This window comes from Xyrauchen texanus, chromosome 22 (genome assembly GCF_025860055.1).
Source record: "Xyrauchen texanus isolate HMW12.3.18 chromosome 22, RBS_HiC_50CHRs, whole genome shotgun sequence".
In the NCBI taxonomy this organism is placed as follows: Eukaryota; Metazoa; Chordata; class Actinopteri; order Cypriniformes; family Catostomidae; genus Xyrauchen; species Xyrauchen texanus.
The window spans coordinates 19,218,570-19,239,101 of record NC_068297.1 but is presented as its reverse complement, the minus strand read 5'-3'; the positions used below and the strand labels follow the sequence as shown (position 1 = coordinate 19,239,101).

General features: G+C 40.7%; 1 long non-coding RNA gene across 1 annotated transcript; it reads right to left on the bottom strand.

The window, feature by feature from the left end:
• Window positions 1–358: 358 nt before the first annotated feature.
• On the bottom strand, window positions 359–20,146 carry LOC127662435 (uncharacterized). The gene is made up of 5 exons (XR_007972887.1): window positions 20,056–20,146; window positions 11,135–11,286; window positions 1,217–2,175; window positions 896–1,118; window positions 359–768 (listed from the first exon to the last, which is right to left on the bottom strand). It is a non-coding gene; the product is annotated as an uncharacterized LOC127662435 (long non-coding RNA).
• Between the last annotated feature and the right edge of the window lie 386 nt (window positions 20,147–20,532).

The window sequence follows — 20,532 nt, the reverse complement described above, 5'->3', positions numbered from 1 at the left end:
ACAGCAAATAATAACTTTTAAGTTTTATGGTTCAGTGATAAATTCTCTCCTAAATAGAGTGTGTGCGCTGACACCATTCTCTCCCATGTGAAAGTAGTATATTGTATACTACTAAATATACTGCATATAAACGATATCTCTCATAGTATTTAATATTTTTCATTGTGTTGTATAGTTTTGTGTATTGTATTGCATTGTTTCTCACAGTAGTTGCACATTCCCACTCACTTTTTTATGTCCTACACACTGTACATGATGTATACTACAATTGCCACCAGTTTAGTCATTCTATTTGCTTTTTTATTCTATTATATTGCCAAAATAAAATAAATAAATAAAGATGCCAAGTTGCCAACACTGAAACTGAGATAAAAGATTTCTAAGTGTTTTAATTGTTTGGCCAAATGTGTTGTACATACACATATGTAATATATTGATTACATCTATTCATACATTTTAGTATAGCTAAGCCAAACCTGTCGGTCACAGGACAGATTATAGTCTAAAAGACTAAATTACTATGTTTTGCCTTTGAAGTCCTTTGCCTTTGTAGTCTATTCTCTCTATCCGATTCTATTCTAAATGCAAGTGATGCAAATAATCTATCAAATGTTTCAATTTAAAGGCAATGTTCTAACTCACTTTCTGCTTCAGATGTAGATTTTCTTGTCAGTTCAAACATCATACTTGTCTTTTGGGCTCTGAATTGAAGAGTGAAGATCTGTTCTCTAAAGCACACCTTTTCAGATGAGTGTTGCTATTTTCTCTCTGACAATCATAATGTAGTAAAAAGCGAGTATGGAGGGAAAAGAGAAAGCTGTTATTGCTGGGTGTCCCGAGACCAGAATCATCTGTGAATTCCTCTGCTGAGATATGTTTGGCATTTTTTACTTACTGTAGATGCCTGCAGACTAATTGTTCAACATTTAAAGGAATAAAACACCCACACACAGGACTGGACTGGGAAGAGTAATCGCTGTCCTTTTATACATATGGAGGTGTCGTTTTGTGGTCCGTTTTGCATAACGCTCGGTACTCCTGATGGCCAGCCGCCCCTGATCAGCCCCAAAGTTGGCCCACCGGGAAAATGCCCGGTATGCCAGATTACCAGTCCAGCCCTGCCCACAAAGAAAACCCCCAACAAAAGTCAAAGGCATTGTGAAGGCTTCCCATACCAGAAACCTTAAAAATGTTAATTCTGTCATAATTTACTTACCTACAGAAACCATTCAATGGAAATAGATGGAATGAAAGTGAATGTTGACTGAGGCTGTCATACCAAACATCTCCTTTTGGGCTCTACGTAAGAAAGAAAGTCAGTATGGGTTTGAAACAGCATGAAGTTAAATTATAGAATTCAAATTTTTGGCACAAGTTGATAATTGCTTGAGAATGTGCCATTAACCTGGCCTAATATTAGAGTATGAAGTTCTCTTCTCAGTGGGCTGCGAGAGAGTTTTGAATATTTAAATTTGTTTAAATTAACATTTGTTTGTCCACACTTTGCAAACATTGCAGGACTGAACTGCTGCGAGACTTAGTGCTAAACACAGCACAAAATACTCCATTGCATTCAGATGTCCTCCACTCAATAACAGGCATCAATACCACCAATGTGTGCAAATGAATTCTCCATGAGTCAGTAAAGATTTGACCATTTGCTTTTTTTTTTTTTTTTTTTTTTAAGTTGTCTAGTACTAATGGCACTCTCACAGCATGCTGCTCTCCCTCACTTGGAAATAAAATCTTTTGAGCTTGTTATGGTCAGGAAACTGGTCACTACGTAGAGGATCTGTTGTTATGGCAACACTTATCACTTCCATAATGACACAGTGCTCTCCATTATTGGTGGGGGTCCAACAAATGAAATGGTTATAAAGAGTAATACAATATGTGCAGCTTTCCACTATGGCAGAACCAACAGGATAATGTTGAATAAATATCTGTTATGTTCACAAAGTCTCTGCCTCTGTCTCCTGAGTAAAAAAGAAAAGAAAGAACCACCCACACACGACCATCATCAATTTCACTTATAATGCCATGCCTATATTAGGAAGAGAGAAATGAAGAAAGAGGAACAACTGAAAGAAAGAGACATGTACCTCTAACCTTTTTTTCTTCTTTTTCTTTCCCCTTTCTTTCCCCTCAGCCTTTCCAATATCAGGCCTGTTTCAACTGAAAGAACAGGAAATTAATGCACCTATATCACAGGCTAATAATACAAAAACAGTGATAGCAGCCTGGCCAAAATAGTCCCTTTAGATGGCACCGAGTCAAGCCACTACAAGCACTCTCACACTCAGAACATTTCATTCAGGCCCACCTCACAATTCAGCTAGGTGTGCTCTCTCTTTCTTTTTAAAAGATATTCAGTAAATAGAGGTATTTGAGCAGAGCTTATCCTGGCTAGCTTTAATAAAATAAAAAGCACCATCTTGAATAATGGTTCTCAGCTGGTTTTGCTTTAGGACAGTGGTCACCAAGTGGCCACCATACTCATTCCAAAAGTTGTGCATCACAGAACAGTAAACAAAAATGCCTACTAAATCATAAATTAAAATGTATTAATGTAACCTTTTTCAAGGATGAGGGTTTCATGCAACCAGTTGGCAGTGCCGGGCGGATTACTTTTGAATTGTTATCCGGTACTGATTACAAATTCCTTGACAAAAAATGCAATCAGTAAAGTAAACTTGTAGATTACATTCTTGGGGTAATCTAATCTGATTACTTTTGGATTTCTTATGAATTACTTTTAACCAAATTCTATTTTATTTTATGTCACATGCGTTTGAGTAGGATAATCATTTTAAAATTAAAGTACAAAGAGGAAGAAAATGTATATCATTCTTTATTACTAACAAAAAGATCCTCACTAAAAGAGCTCCTTTTAATATTTTTTTAAAAGTGCATTAAACATTACATTAATGAAATGAAAAAATGAATGAAAAAAAACTGTAAATCTTACAGCAATGACAGTGCATGGCCAAAGTTTATAATTCAAAACACTGAGTCATCAAGTTCATTTTAAATGCATAAAACATAAAGAACAATAATTACCCAAAAATCTACAGCAATGACTTTTCTAGGTCAAAGCTTTCATCTAAAAATACTGAAAGACTTTAAACCCTTACTGCTTACTGAATCTTTTGAACAGTAAGACTATTCTAAAAGAGCAGAATATTTTAAAAGAGCAAAGTTCCAGAGAGTCACAAAGGGAACATTTTTGTCAAATTTTATGTCAAGTTTCATGCATTGAACTCCACTGCATCAGCAGCAACAGTATAGCAATGTGCTTTGTTCCATATTGCTCCACATTTTGCAGTTGGACCCTGCTTGCAGGACACTTTTGGAACTTTTCCACTGCACGTTATGGTTCGACTCGACTCTACACGCTTTACTTTTCTGAGCTTGCTTTTCCACTGTTTAGTGCCACCTCAATGTGGGTGGGATTATAGACTGATCGTCATTGTTGTGCCACCTTTACTGCCGTGATATCATTTTAAACGCGACACAAACATTACTGACCATAAACAATAACATGACCGCTAGCTGTTAGCTACTAGCTCATTGTGCTGCATAAAGCAGTTGTTGAATGGTGATTTTACACAAGTGTATCAGTTAAATTGGCCTGGTTGTTTTAGAAGCAAGCTTTCCAGTAGCTGGTCAACTAAATAAAGTGAAGCTTTCAAGCAGAATATACAGGTCCTTCTCAAAAAATTAGCATATTGTGATAAAGTTCATTATTTTCCATAATGTAATGATAAAAATTAAACTTTCATATATTTTAGATTCATTGCACACCAACTGAAATATTGTTTCAGTCTTTTATTGTTTTAATACTGATGATTTTGGCATACAGCTCATGAAAACCCAAAATTCCTATCTCAAAAAATTAGCATATCATGAAAAGGGTCTCTAAACGAGCTATTAACCTAATCATCTGAATCAACTAATTAACTCTAAACACCTGCAAAAGATTCCTGAGGCTTTTAAAAACTCCCAGCCTGTTTCATTACTCAAAACCGCAATCATGGGTAAGACTGCCGATCTGACTGCTGTCCAGAAGGCCATCATTGACACCCTCAAGCAAGAGGGTAAGACACAGAAAGAAATTTCTGAACAAATAGGCTGTTCCCAGAGTGCTGTATCAAGGCACCTCAGTGGGAAGTCTGTGGGAAGGAAAAAGTGTGGCAAAAAATGCTGCACAACGAGAAGAGGTGACCGGACCCTGAGGAAGATTGTGGAGAAGGACCGATTCCAGACCTTGGGGACCTGCGGAAGCAGTGGACTGAGTCTGGAGTAGAAACATCCAGAGCCACCGTGCACAGGCGTGTGCAGGAAATGGGCTACAGGTGCCGCATTCCCCAGGTCAAACCACTTTTGAACCAGAAACAGCGGCAGAAGCGCCTGACCTGGGCTACAGAGAAGCAGCACTGGACTGTTGCTCAGTGGTCCAAAGTACTTTTTCGGATGAAAGCAAATTTTGCATGTCATTCGAAATCAAGGTGCCAGAGTCTGGAGGAAGACTGGGGAGAAGGAATGATGGTCTGGGGTGCCATGTCAGCTGCTGGTGTTGGTCCACTGTGTTTTATCAAGGGCAGGGTCAATGCAGCTAGCTATCAGGAGATTTTGGAGCACTTCATGCTTCCATCTGCTGAAAAGCTTTATGGAGATGAAGATTTCATTTTTCAGCACGACCTGGCACCTGCTCACAGTGCCAAAACCACTGGTAAATGGTTTACTGACCATGGTATTACTGTGCTCAATTGGCCTGCCAACTCTCCTGACCTGAACCCCATAGAGAATCTGTGGGATATTGTGAAGAGAAAGTTGAGAGACGCAAGACCCAACACTCTGGATGAGCTTAAGGCCGCTATCGAAGCATCCTGGGCCTCCATAACACCTCAGCAGTGCCACAGGCTGATTGCCTCCATGCCACGCCGCATTGAAGCAGTCATTTCTGCAAAAGGATTCCCGACCAAGTATTGAGTGCATAACTGAACATAATTATTTGAAGGTTGACTTTTTTGTATTAAAAACACTTCTTTTATTGGTCGGATGAAATATGCTAATTTTTTGAGATAGGAATTTTGGGTTTTCATGAGCTGTATGCCAAAATCATCAGTATTGAAACAATAAAAGACCTGAAATATTTCAGTTGGTGTGCAATGAATCTAAAATATATGAAAGTTTAATTTTTATCATTACATTATGGAAAATAATGAACTTTATCACAATATGCAAATTTTTTGAGAAGGACCTGCAGAGTTAATGTACCGTCCTCCATCGTGGACTCCAACAACACTGTGGCTGACTCCAGGGCACTCTCCCTCCCATTGCTAGCTGATCTAGATAGTGTCCCTTCCACTTTTATTTGATGGTTCTGTAATCATTATAAAATTGTTTTGTACTTTTCCCTACACTATTGGTAGGTCCAGTGGTAGCTGTGTGTGGCCAACAGCTGAGACACTTCCAGAAAGACTTTATAATTTTGCATCATTTCGTCACTAACGAGAGTGATTAATGAGAGAGTAACAATAGCGTGATTTTGCGCACAGTCATTTCTTTTGAAAATTTGAAAGTCGCGTGTACAAATGATACTGCTATAGCTGTTGCTAACTTTAAAACTAGTGGGATGATGTCCCGTGTCGCAAATCCAGTGACGCTGGTAGTGACGATTCTCTCTGAACAATCAGTGATCTGCAGGGTTTTGTCATCACATTTTGTATCGGCTCGGCTCACTTGGAACCTTGACTGAGGTGATACTAAAAAAAGTACCAGGCACCAGGTACTATCCACAGTGGAAAACCGCCAAAAAGCGAGCAGAGTCGAGTCGACAATGCAGTGGAAAAGCCCCATTAGAGATGGCATCAACTATATCTTTTGAAGCAATTATGTTCAATGTGTGACCTGCACACCAATGGTGTAATTTCATTCCTAAAAAGAAATTATCTCTACAGATCGTGGTTAAATGCTGAGGTAGACCGCTCCATCTTCACCTGGCTGGCAAGTATCGAATACAAGTTCTGATTGCAATACACACAACCCGCCCCCTCTCTTCCGAAAACACGCGAAGTCTTAACGAACTTATATCAGCAGTGTGCTAATTAAGAATAAAACATTTTAAAGCTTGAAAAAAGAGGATGATCAAAATTATCAATAATGTTGCCCATTGCCTTATTAATATGCAATCATGTAATCTATAAAAAAGCAACTGTAGTCCAATTGCGAGTTTTTTTAAATGTAATTTAATCCAATTACAAGTACATGTTGTTTGTAATCTTATTATGTAATTCATATTACATGTAATCCGTTACTACCCAGCACTGCCAGTTGGGCCTTAGATGCCTACCAAGTGACAGATACATTTGTGCCAAAAACAAACAGTACAGTTTCATTGGATGCACTTTGATATCAACAACAAGAGAACTCTCTTTTAAAGTTTGATTAGCCTACTTATTCTGCTGCTGATACACAATTATATGGTTGGTTGTTGCGACCCTATCAGAACCGTCCCATTTTTTGTCACGACCCACCAGTTGAGAACCATTATTCTAGAAAACTAAAATATTGCCTTTGTTGAGTTAATTACTCAAATTAGATATTTAGACAACAATCAAAAGATAGAGAGAGAGAGAGAGAGAGAGAGAGAGAGAGAGAGAGTGAGGGATTGGTATACAGACGTTTTTCAAGGTTAAATGATCAAATAAACAGTTTGCAGCAGGCTGACAAACATATGAAAATAGTAAACCCTGACCCAACCATGCCATCTAGTGCACATCCAGAAATTGTATGAATTTCGTGCTGTAAAGTCTTTGTTGATGCATATCACCTCACTTGGTAATTTAGAATTTAGGTGATGTTTTTCTTGCATAGTTTTTTTTTTTTTTACTATATCAGTTGATATTGTTTTTACTATATGCTTTCCTAGCATTATGATGCTTTTCCAAAAGGCACTTTGCATGAATTGGATAAAAAAATAGGGTCTGAAACTCACCAACTCACCAAGTATGGGTTAGATATTTTAGGGCCAAATTTGGGTTGTATCATGAAAAACAGTTTTATAATATATATCTATCTATCTATCTATCTATCTATCTATCTATCTATCTATCTATCTATATATATATATATATATATATATATATATTTCTAATTGTTGTTACAATAATTACTGTAACAGGGTCAAGAATTGCACTTATTTACTTCAAACAGATTATGAGACTCAATGTCCATCAACAAATAAAACACAAACACAAGAAAACATTATAAACTGCTCATACATATATACTTATTTAATTGCACAACGGTTGAGCATTACAATGTTCTGCCTTTTTATTTTGGAAATTTGAATAAAAACTGTGAAAATAAGATTATTTACTTATCTTTACTGCATTCTGTGGAAATTGTTTTTCTGTGGGTGTCACAGAAATTGCATTGTAGGAAAATCATACAGTAACTGGGTTGTACACATGGGATTTGTACATGGGATCTGATGCTTAAAAAAAAGGTAATGGGATACCAGAATGCATCCTATTCCTGGAAAGCACCCACTTACAAGCATCAGTGCCACCAATGTGTGCTAATAAAGTGTCAGCATCTCAGCGAGGCAGTAAATATTTGACGCTTCGCTTTCCTTTAAGTTGTCCATTACTAATGGCACTTTAGAAGCAAACACCTCTCCTATGCTTGGAAATAAAACTTTTCATACTTGTCACAAGGCCAGTTGCAATGAAAAACTGCTGCTGTTAATAGCAACACAAGGAGATAGCAATACAATGAAAAATGTCTTTAATATTATAAACCAGTACCGGTATATAATTTATTACAGAAAATATACAAGTCACAATCCATAACTCTCAATATATTATACTATAAATAACATGGCACCTGAGATCACAAATTGTCTCTGTCTATATCTGTTAGACATTTTTTAGCAGTCATGGTATTTTTAAACATGTTTTAAAACCATGAGCTTCTTTATCTGTTCAGAGCTTTGGCCACAGAAACTATGGTAAATCAGCTTTACAAAGAGCACAGATGACAAGAACATATCCTAACTTCACATTTATCTGAAAAATGTAATTAAACTATTTATACTGTAGTTCATATTTTACACAACCTGAGACAGTTCAAGTATATGTCGAAGAAAAAAACTGTAACAGTCCCTGAATAACAATAAAACCAATTTGATCTCCAGATTCTAAGACTTGTGAATTCACTCAAATATCTCAAATTTAAGCATTTTGTCCTTTGAACATCTGCATAACAGTGTTTCCTGAATTCTAAAGCACAAAACTTCATTACACAATAACATCATGTAACAAACTCCTGATTAAAAAAAAGAATAGCCCGAAGTTAAAAAACGTCTATAAGGCACAGCCTTTTTTCCAGAAGATCTTACTCGTTACCAATAAATCCATCAGTGATTTTTCACGTTATTGTTAGAAAACAAAATCTTAATGAGTTTATTTTAGTTCTTTTCTGTTTTTTTTTGTATCAGCCTTGTATCATCACGCATCATCGTCTGAGAATTTGAATTTAGTGTATACAATGAGCATAACCACAGGCATGACCACACACAAGGAGCCAACCTCTAAATAAGCAATGCCCAAGAAATCATTCTTCCCTCCCATCCAGGACACTATGCTGAAGACCACATTCTTATGTCCATCAAAGCTCAGTATTTGGTAGCCACGAAATGACTTGGTTAAGGAGTAAAACATGCTTTACTAATTCATTCTACACATTTAAGTGTTAAACAAAGCCTAGACAACCACTTCTATTGCAGCAGGAAAAGAGACAAGTGAGGTTTTCTCAATGTGTACATAGCAGCTCCTTCTGAAACAAAGCTTTACCTAACGACAAATCTCAACAGCTCCTTTGACTGTCATGCCATTTCACCAATTTACACGTGAACATATTCAAAACCCTGTCTTTGTTGGTTCCACATTCTGCCCTGGAGAGGCTCATCCACACCCATCCAGTAAAAGCTGCTTGCCTGGATTACAGACAAACACTAGCAGAGAAGTCATAACACTGTAGGACAGAAGTCTAGGCCTGCTGGAATTGAGAAAAAGCATTATTAAACTTAATATAAAAAGTTAAGTCAGAGCTTCTGCTTATGTTACTGTTGTTAAAGCATGTTGCTTTTGACTTGCTGAACGATTCGGAGGAATAGAGAATTCTGTACACAAAGTCAACTGAAAATGGCGGTCTTGATATGAAGTTAAGAAAAACTAATAATAGCCAGGGTTACTTTTAAAATGTATTTCACAACAGATTACAGAATACATGCTGTAAAATATAATTTGTAACATATTCCATTAGATTACTCAAGGTTAGTCACGTATTCAAAATACTTTGGATTACTTCTTCAACACTGGGAGTTTTTTTCACTTGTTTTGACAATAAAAACTCTACAGTAAGACAAACTACTCATAAAAATGCATTCTCTGAAAAACCTGAATATCATATGCCAGGGGTGCCCACACTTTTTTGCATGATGATCTACTTTTAAATGGCCAACTCAATAAGATTTACCAACTAAAAAACAAACAGTTTCATTTTTTTAAAATGCTTGTTGGGACTACTGTATGTATCCCTACATGGAATTAATCTTGTAATTAATAAAAAAAAAAATATATGTAATAATGTTCAATGTTCATATCATTCAGTTTTAACACTAAACCTACAGCACAATAGATTAAAATAGCCAGGGCATTTACCTTATTCTGATGATTTGCACTGAATGGAATCAGATAGTAGCTGCTGGTAGCTAGTCTCAAACACTGCTAGCTTCGCAATTTCACGCTCTGTTCTCAGAAGCCCTTGGAAGGCCCGAACAGTCATGGCAACTGAATAAACAAAAATCTAGCCTGGTCAAAATGTACTCTTCAAGTGCAAGTCAGACAGAAACTAAAAGAAGGAAAGACATATATATATATATATATTTGTATATTTTTTTTTTTTATACAAATTTAACGAAAGCGCATTTAAATTTTGTGCGATCTACCAGCATTGCCTTTGCGATCGACTGGTAGATCGCAATTGACGTATTGGGCACCCCTGTCATATGCAGTGTTGTTTCTAAAACAAGATGAATCAAATTGATCTTGTTTTAAGGATTTTTTTTATATTTTTACAGGAAAACAATACAACAATTATTATCAATAATATGATTTTTGCCCTAATATCAAAGGTCTTACTAGAAAAAAGAAATTATGATCCAATGTGAATTTTCTTGATAAAAAATATGATCGTGTCTGGAAACATGTTCATGTAAAATGGCTAGAAATAGCATTTTAGCTTAGCATAAAGCTGACAATTTACACAAGATTATTTATATTTCTTCTGCTCCAAACTTACTTCTCTGTCTGCTCGTATGAATGCAACACAAGAAAGTGTTTCACCGCTGTTCAGATGCGCTTTGGGTCGTATCATTTATATGTTTAAATGTTTTCCATCTGAAAGGACTAAATATTAAATGAAACAAATGACAATAAAATGCAAAGTAATCTCTTCAGTAATCAAAATACTATTTGAATGTAACTGTATTCTAATTACTAATGATTTAAATTTTAACTGTAGTAGAACACAGTTACTTATATTTTGTATTTTAATTATGTAATCGCATAACATGTATTTCGTTACTCCCTAATCCTGATAATAGCTGTAACTTTTGATTTAAGGAATATCATTTTCCCACCCTCATGTCATTACAAACCAGTGTAACATTCTCCTGTGGGACACAGAAGTTAAATTTGTGAATGAAGACTGAGCCAGTCAAGCTCCAAAATTACAATAAAGCACCATAAAAGTGGTTCATACAAATCCATTTTCCAAGTCTTATAGTATAGTGATTACTCATAGGATAGTGATTATGAGAAATGCTGAAGTTTTGTTTTTTGTTCTTTTGGACTGTAGCTTGACAGCCACAGTCCTCAATCAGGACATTCTTCTGTTCAACAAAAGTTGAGGTCTAAATAATGAATTTTGGGTGTACCACTCCTTCAAAGATGATAATTCTATTTTTACTCACCAAGTCTTAAATGAGTTTTGATTTCATATGAAGGATACTGTCATGGATTTTCAGAGTAGTTCTCTGCTGGGAGGCCTGCAGCATAGTTACCTTCTGAAATTCACTGGAAGAACTTCCTGGACTGAGGAAGCACTGCCCTCCTCATCCACACAAGGAAGTCCTGGTTCAGGAAGCTAGTGTTATTCGGGTCTACAATGTCCAGTTCATTGCCGCCTTGGGCCAGTTCATGGGCTTCACTGTATCTGTAAATCAGTAGAATACAGGTCTCCTAAGCAACCAAATTGGCCGGTTGCTAGGTAGGGTAGAGTCATATGGGGTAACCTCCTCATGGTTGCGATTAGTAGTTCTCTCTCTCAATGGGGCGCGTGGTAAATTGTGCGTGGATTGCGGAAAGTAGCGTGAGCCTCCACATGCCGAGTCTTCGCGGTGTCATGCACAACGAGCCACGCGATAAGATGCGAGGATTGACTGTCTCAGAAGTGGAGGCAACTGAGGCTTGTCCTCCACCACTCAGACTGAGGTGAGTATACACGCCACCACGAAGACCTACTAAGTAGTGGGAATTGGGCATTCCAAATTGTGAGAATAGGGGACAAAATAAATTATGAATTAATTAATAAAAAATAAAAAAGAAGAATGCTAAGGTAAATTTTACATAAGACCATGAATGAGCATTAAACAGATACATAAAGGCTCAATTTACACCTGTTTTTAACATTTATATTTGGCGATCTGATCACAAGCCATTGAGCGAGAAAGCTTGTCGTTTATTCCTGGTTTATTTACATGTGTCTCAAGTGCATCTCTTTTGGCTACTTGTAATTGAATTTCAAGGGAGGCATCTCTGAATTTGTGGCATCTACTTTTAATCTCACTGCAAAAAAAAAAGGTTTTAAGTTGAATGCTCATTTTTTATCTTAAACACATTGATGTTAGTCAGGCAAACTAAAAAACTTCAGCGAAGTCTTGTACATGTACAGTAGATATATGCTTTTCCAAATTTGTCATATCGGTTGTGTAACGAACCCCGCTCCTCTAGTTCTCCCCGCTTCATCGAGCTCACAGGCTCGCTCCCCGAGCTCACACGCTCACTCCCAATCACCCCCCTCTGGCTCCCATGCACGCTCCCAATCACCAGAGTATTAGTTTCACCTGTACTCGTCCCAATCACCTGGTTATTCGTTTCACCTGCACCGCTCGTTTTCTCCCCTATATATATCACAACCCTTTCGTTTCACTCTTGTTGGTTATTGTTTAGTTTACCCCTTCGCTTTGCCAGCTCTAGTGTTCCCCTAGCTCCCCTGTCTATTCAACTCGCTTGTTTACCCGTTCTGCTATTCTGACTTCCCCGGCTTCGACCTTACTCTTTCCTCAACCACTCTTTTGTAGTTTTGCCCCGTTGCCATATCCTGATTCCCCGGCTTCGACCTTACGCCCCCCTCGATCACTCTCTTCTGGATTTGCCCTATTTGTACTTTTGCTTTGCCTGCAATAAACGCAGTTTGACACATTGTGACTGTCTCTTCTTGTGCGGGTCACAGGATGGTTCTTTTAACCAAGACATGGTAGCACTTTATTTTGAAGTACTGTTCTACATTTGAGTACTATATAATTACAAAAACTACAGTAATTACTAGGTGCTAACCATATACCTAACCACAAACCTAACCTTAACCCATATTAGTTACATGTAGGTAACTAATATTACACAGTACTTTCTTTGGTAAGTACTCTGTAAGTATACTGAAAGTACATGTACTGTAAAATAAATCGAAACCCAAGACACCTTTCGGTAGCACTTTATTTGACAGTACTGTTCCAAATGTATGTACTATATAATTGGAACAACTATAGTAATTTCTAGGTACTAACCCTAAACTTAACCCATATTAATTGCATGTAGTTACCTAATATGAAACAGTACTTTCTTGGGGAAAGTACACTGTAACTATACCGAAAGTACACATTCTGACTTTTCTTTAAAGGGTAACTAAACCCTAAACCAACTTTTTTTAGTTAATGATCTGTAAGCATGTCATTGATTCAAGTAATTTTTTTGACATTTGTGTATAAAGTGTTTTAATTCTACAATATATGGTGTAAAAACGTCTGAGTGCTGCCCTCTTCAGGTTGAACGGTGGCTACTGCAGTTGAATTTTCCTATTGGCTGTTGCGGTACTTCGTGACGTAAGCGGTGACAGCTGACGTAAGCAGGCTCCAGCTCACCACGCCAGATTCATGTACATGTCGTCTTGCGACCGTGTGAGGAATAATAATAACATAGAGTCTGACAGCAGCTGTCAATTAATCCGTCACTACGAGTCTCAGGTCCGTCCCCCCCCCCGCTCAGCCCCGCACTCGGTTCGTTCCCTCTATCCCCGCCGGGGTCTGCCCACTTTTCCAGCATTTTCAAATATTTCTAGTGGGTGGAGTCAGACTCTGAGCAGGTGTTTAGTTACCCTTTAAAAGCTGCACGTAACCCTTGTTGTAGAAGGTCATTTACTGTTGTCCAAGATGCATAAGAATGGAACAGCGTTCATGCTACAAATGCGATGTGGTTGCGTGCCTTTCTGACCACCTCTGAATATGGTTTGTGATCGCATCAGAAAAGGTATTGGACCAGGTTTATACCTTTATTTAGCGCTGAATTAGATCACCTGAGATGTTTATACTAGGGATGGGCAATTGTACTGGAGTACTCGAGTACTCGAACGTGACAGCGACGATCGATCATAAAAACAATGATCGTGAGTTTAAAAAAAGACGGGGCACCTTTTGGGCGGCACCTTGAGCTCTGATTGGTTAGCGTTGCCAGAGCGTGCGGTCCAAAGTCCAGACCAAAGAACAGAGAGAAACAGTATTTGTACATAAAATGTCTTGCGATACCAGCGAGGCAACTCAGACGAGCATCGCATCTTTTACCGTCAGACAGAAATGCAACGTAGCCAGATCCACAAATAACAACAGCAGAAAGAACCTGAACACAAACTTATCCAGTACTGTCGCAACATTGGATCCAACACACAAACATCTGAAGTTTCTTGAGACAGAGCTTCGAGAGAGAGAGTAAAGGAGCATCTGAAACAGCTTTACAACACTGTTACAAATTCTGTCACACCCATACAAAGTGACTCTCTGCCTGATCGAGCAGCAATTACGGCGCTCGACACACTTTTTGGTGAGGATTACGGCGCGAGTAATTTTTGTTCGCGTGACAACGAAATCTAAAGTTACTTCAGTGAGCCATGAATCCATCATTTTCTGTGGTGGAAGGTAAATGAGAATCGGTTTACAAGATAAGCATTGTACTTCGCTGTTCCTGCGACATCTGTTCCAGCGGAGCACGTTTTTTCCACCGCCGGGCTAATTGTGAATAGACCCCGCTCACGCCTCTCACCTGTGCAGGTAGACCGACTCCTCTTTTTGAACAAAAATATGTAGGATGTAGCCTATGTTTAAGTTTCATCAGTCGTGGTAAATATACAGGATGCCTTTTTTCTGTAGCTTTGAAAATAAAAACTAAGCCGTTCGCTTTTGTTGTTGTTTCAAAAGCACTGTTGAAATAAGCTGCTAAAGTAATATTGAAGACAACGTTTAATTAAAAAATTACAGTTGAATAAAGTAGCCTAAAAGCAATCACGATGAAAATCAACAGCCTTTTGTCACAGTTTTTATCGTGTTGAAAATATCCTTTAAATTATATTCATAATTCATCAATAATCATCATGTGTTGTTCAATAATTTAAGTCAGTTTTACTCTGACTAAAATGTCATAATTTTAGCCAATATATAGGCGATGTCAGCAATCACTTGATAAAGTAGATGAAAATACTGTAATCAGAAATATACATAACATTATGAGAACACTATAGAATGTTGTGAATTATTTTTGCTTGCCCGTGTTTCAGCCGCTGTTAGAAGCGCATCCACAACAGGAGTTACACTCTCTGACTAAAGCACGTAACTGCATTTGCATCCTTTTGTGCAGATACAAGTTGTAATGTTACGTTATGTTGTGTATCTAGGATATCTGATTAATCTCATAGGATGCGTCATGTGTTAATTTATTCTTCAGCTTCACCTAATGCAGCTATTCTATTTCAGATGTTTGTTTTTCGATAACATTGATGCAGCATAAGCAGTGTTTTTTTTTATAGTTCATATTTTCATAGACATGTTTTCATGTTATTTTATTTATTTAACATTTTCATAACAATCTTATAATATTTTAATTATCTCCATGACGGACACGCCCCGCCCCCCGCTCACGCCCCGCCCCTCGAGTACTCGTTTTTGAGACCTATCAACGATCGAAATAAGAAATCAACAAAAATGCCCATCCCTAGTTTATACCAATGGTCCTTTTTTAATGCCAGTGTAATATGTCTGTGACATGGAAAGAAAAGGGAGTAATAAATCTTTAATCAACATCTTTCACCTTGCTAAAAACACCCCATATGACACCCACAAAACAAGTTAACTACTACAAAGATTGTAGTGTAATGTAGAATCTGGTGTTCAGTAAGTCATAAACAGACAATTTGAACAAACAAAGTGAACCAGGCGAACCAGAACATGACAGTTTGCTATTTCTGACTGAAAAGCCTTCAAGACTAGAATTACAGCCGATAGTTCTAGGCGGTTGATATGCCACGCCCGGACCTGGACCTGTCCAGGTGCCGAAAGTCGGGCGCCTATCGCACACCACCCCCCAACCTGTGTTTGAAGCATCCGTTGTCACCACTTTCTACCTGGTAATTTGCCCCAGCGCCACACCTCGCTGGTAAAATGCAGGAGCTGTCCATGGTACCTGTGCAGTTATACAGCGGTGGGATATAGTGATGTGCATGCGACCTTGGCGCCAAGCATGTTGTGGCACACGGCGCTTCAGCCAGCAATGAAGTGGTCTCATGTGTAAGAGACCTAATGGGATGATGGCCGATGCCGCCGTCATAAATCTCAATGCTTTCTGAAACAGCTTCAGAGGAAGAGTTCTCCCCAGTTTGAACTGAGACAGACGGTGTAGAATGGCCTGAACGCACTCACTTGTGAGGTGCGCGCGACCGCTCGTGGATTCGAGGCGGACTCCCAAAAAGGAGATATTTTGGCTGGGAGAGAGAGTTCTCTTCGCCCAGTTTACATTGAGGCCCAAGCTGTTTAGATGCTGAAGCAGTAAGTCTCTGTGTTGGCAAAACAAAGCCTCTGATTGTGCTGGTAACAGCCAGTCGTCGAGGTAGTTCAAGATGCGTACACCGCTCAGTCTCGAGCGAGACCGCTCAGTCATCGATGCCGCGAGAACGGCATCGATGCACTTCATAAATGTGCAAGGAGCCAGAGATTGTCCGAAGGGGCGTACATGCGATAGAATCAGTTTCTGAGTAATAATTTTGAATGGCCGCTTTATGAGTGCACGATTTATATGTCTCAGATCCAGGATTGGCCGAAGTCCGCTGTCTCTCTTTGGGACAAGGAAATAACGGTTGTAAAACCCTTTTTGTGCTTGACAATTTGGCACAATCTCTATCGCGTTTTTCACGATTAGATTGTGTATTTGGTCTCGTAACACTGGCGCGTCTTCGGACAAAACCGTGGAAGACAGAACACCGTTGAAACGGGGTGGTCGGGCGAGTTCCTCCTGTCGGCGCGAGGTCGGCGCCGATGAGGCTGCTTCCATCTGGGCCAAGACTTGTGTGGCCTCACTGGTGCCTCGACGGGGGTCGGTGCAGGCGCTGAGTTAGTGGGCATGGGTCTTTTAACCAGGGACTGGCTTGAGACAGAGCGGGGGCGAGCCGTCTGCGCTATGCTCCGTTTGGGCACAACGTGCCTTATAGGTTGTGACTGCTGCTGAGTCATGACGTAGCGCTTAGCAAACGTACTCACTGCGCCGCCAAAGAGGCTGGCTGGAGACACTGGGGCAGCCAATAGAGATGTCTTCTCTCTGTCACTCATCTCCGTGAGGGTCAGCCATACATGCCTTTCCAGAATGACCAGGTTACCCATGGACTTTCTGATGGCCTGCGCCGTGACTCTCGTGGCACGCAGCACCAAGTCTGTAGCGGCCCGAATGCTCTTTAAAAGTCTCTGGATCAAAGCCTTGCACGTCCATTTGTCTGAGCAGCTTCACTTGGAACACCTGGAGCACTGCCATTGCATGGAGTGCTGATCCAGCTTGTCCTGCCACCGAGTAAGCTTTTACCACCAGTGTGGACATCTGCCTACACAGCTTAGAAGGATGAATGGGGTGTGATTTCCATGCCCTGTTACTCGTTGGGCAGAGATGTGCCGCTACCGCCTCCTCCACCGGGGGTAGTTGGGCATAGCCGTTCTTTTCCATGTGGTCCACGTTTGTGAGAACGTAGTCACTATCCGTGCGTGCTGAGAGGGGCGCATGCCAGGACTTAGATAGTTCGCTGTGCACCTCAGGAAAGAATAGGGTAGTTCTGTGGGGTGCGGCCGCTTGATGGCATCCGGACTGCAAGAATCACTCATCAAGGCGAGACTGTCCAGGTACCTCTGGGGAGACCACTTGAGATTGAGTTCTTCGACCGCCCTTGCAAGGACGTGAAGCATCTGGTCCACGGTCCTCACCCTCGCTGCCTGTTGCGGCGAGAGACATGACATCATCATTATCATCCTTATCATCCCCAGCATCAGATCCACCAATGGGTATGTCCCTGTGAACCAGCCGCCCCCCGACACGCTCGTTGACTTACGTCCGGGCTCTAGGCAACAGTGGCCAGCCTGCCTATACTCTTGAGCCCCCCGAGCCGGATGAGCTCGTCAATGTATCGGAGAGTGGTCCACCGTCTGAAGCAGATGACTCAACTGGGCTGCCGCCTTCGGGCCAGCACGCCCAGTCTGAGGCTGACGCCCAGATGTCGGACATGCTTGCTCGGGCCGCTGTCAGTGTGGGGCAGGACTGGAACCCTCCGTCCTCTCCACAGCCTTCGCGGCTGGATGATTGTTTCCTCATTCACAGACGCACCCCCCTCCCCCCATGTTCCTTTAATCCCGGAAGTGCATGATGAGCTGACGAGATCATGGAGGACACCCTTCTCCACCCGTCACTGTGCCTCTCGCTCATCCGCTCTCACTACCCTCGACGATGGAGCGGCCCACAGGTACACGGAGGTCCCCCAAGTGGACAGAGCAGTTGCGATCCACCTGGCGGGGTCACCCAGTCTCCCCTCTAAGGCCTGTAGGATGACGTCTTCATTGACCTCCAAAGCCTACAGCGCCACCGGACAGGCCGCTCTGCCCTGCATGCCATGGCCCTCCTGCAAGTCCACCAGGCCAAGGCACTTAAAGATCTGTACTTGGGTAGTCCTGTTCCAGCTCTCAACCCCAGCGTCGAGCACCCCGCAGGAGGCGCACGCCCCCCGTCTCACGAACCCCTTCGAGGACCCGGAAGGCTCCCAAGCGTTCCTGAGACGGACGACCCAGGGACCAAGACATTTGCTCCGGAGCTGGTAAGCAGACCACTCCATCCCCCGGTGGAGGGCCTGGAGGAGAATCTTCAGTTAAACGTATTTACTTTGCCCTTCAGGCTGCGGTACCCACATTCTCAATAAAAGAGCAATTTCCTTTGTCTCTGGGTCACCTGGCCCGCCACACCGCAACAGTCCTGGCACATTGGACAAAGACCTCTTGCCTCCAGCCCCACGACGGTTGTCCCCCGGACGACTGGTTCTGATGAGTCTAGAGGACGCCTCCGCGACCTCCTCCTCAGTCACTAACCCGCCTCCCGCTGGGTGTGCAGAGCAAGGTAAGTGCTTCGAGTCTTCTCTCAGCACCAGAGCCTCGGGACACGTTTTTGCCTCCCGACGCCGCATTACCTACTCCGCCCCACTGCAAAGCCCCGCCGGGTATGTCAAAAATAATCGTCCCCTTAGTGCCCCTAGCACGGAGCTTGGACGCGTGACTCTCGCTTCCCAATCCGTCACGCTGGCTTGCCAGGACCATTCGACTCGGTTATGCAATTCAGTTTGCCAGACCGCATCCGCATTCTCAACTACCTCGACGACTGGCTCATCCTGGCCCACTCCCTAGTGTCGCTTCTTCGACACAACGTCGAAGTGAGCGACATATGGGGAACGTCTACGTTACGGATGTAACCTCCGTTCCGTTCCCGGCCAAGTCACTGAACCGAGCCACCGTTGCGGCCGAACCTCATTGTAGGCTCCTCAGAAAAATCCTGAATGAAACAGATGCATTTCCCTCCCTTTATACCCATATGTCTGGGGCGGGACATGCAAATTCTGTCTGCCAATTTCTCATTGGCCTTTTCTCATAGATCAGAGATGCAAAAGGCTCTCAAGAACGGAGGTTACATCCGTAACCTAGACGTTCATTGCTATTGCTTTCTTAACATCTGTTTCCAATTTTATTAGTGCATCCAATGTTGATCTACCTTTTCTAAAACCACTCTAAAAATGTTGATAAGGCGCTGACAATCCCTTACTCTCCAACACATAACACAGCCTATTATCAATAATTTTCTACATCAATTTACATAGGTTAGATGTAAGTGCTACTGTTCTATAATTCCCAGCTATTGATACATCTTTCCCTGGCTTGGCTATCAGAATTATAATGGCATGGCATGTATATTGAATGTCATATTATTTGTTTAACCTCTGCTTTTCTGGTAATTCCTGAGAATTTGCATTATTCTCAGATTGGCCAAGGAGTGTCTGAATTTTCTCAATTGTTATTTCTGTTATACCCAGCTGACGTGTTGCTGCAGATATGATTATTTTCAGTTTCTCTGTCCTTTTATTTGTTTGTGATGTGCAGTTAATGACTTCTGCGATAAATGCAATGAAACTCACTTTTCTAACCATGAGCATACTTGAGTAAACATTCGCTTTATCCATATCTGTACCCTTGTTTGAGGCCGATATCTCAATTGTATCGTAATGAGTGTTCCCATCACTTATCTTATTTCCTTGCTAATTTTTATTTTCATCTTTACTGCTTGTGCACATGATACACTGTAATCTGATTTGTACCTCATAATGTCCATTGCTTGTTTTTGTGCTGTACATCCCAAGCATGTGTAACGGTCCTCTTTGGATCAGTCTCACTATATTGTGTATGTGGAGCAGCATCTGCACATGGGGAAACCAAGCTGAATCAGGATAGGCATGTCGACATCACGGACAGAGACATAAACAGCCCACAGAAGTTATCAGAAGTTCTGCTCTGTTTATTAAACTTGTTCAACTGTGATCTTATAGTGGAATGGTTATTTTTAACAAAAGTACAGTAATATATGTTTTACAATACTTTGTCTACTTCACAGTAAAATGTAAAATAAAATAAATTAAATCCTCAGCTTCTAAGGCATTTCTGCTGTAGAAAACAGAAGCTATATGAAACAGTACAGTGTCTTCAACACTGGAATATAGCTGCTATAGTAACATTTATACATTTGTCATATAACAAAACTCAACATCAAATTCAATTATCAGTTACCTGCACATGGG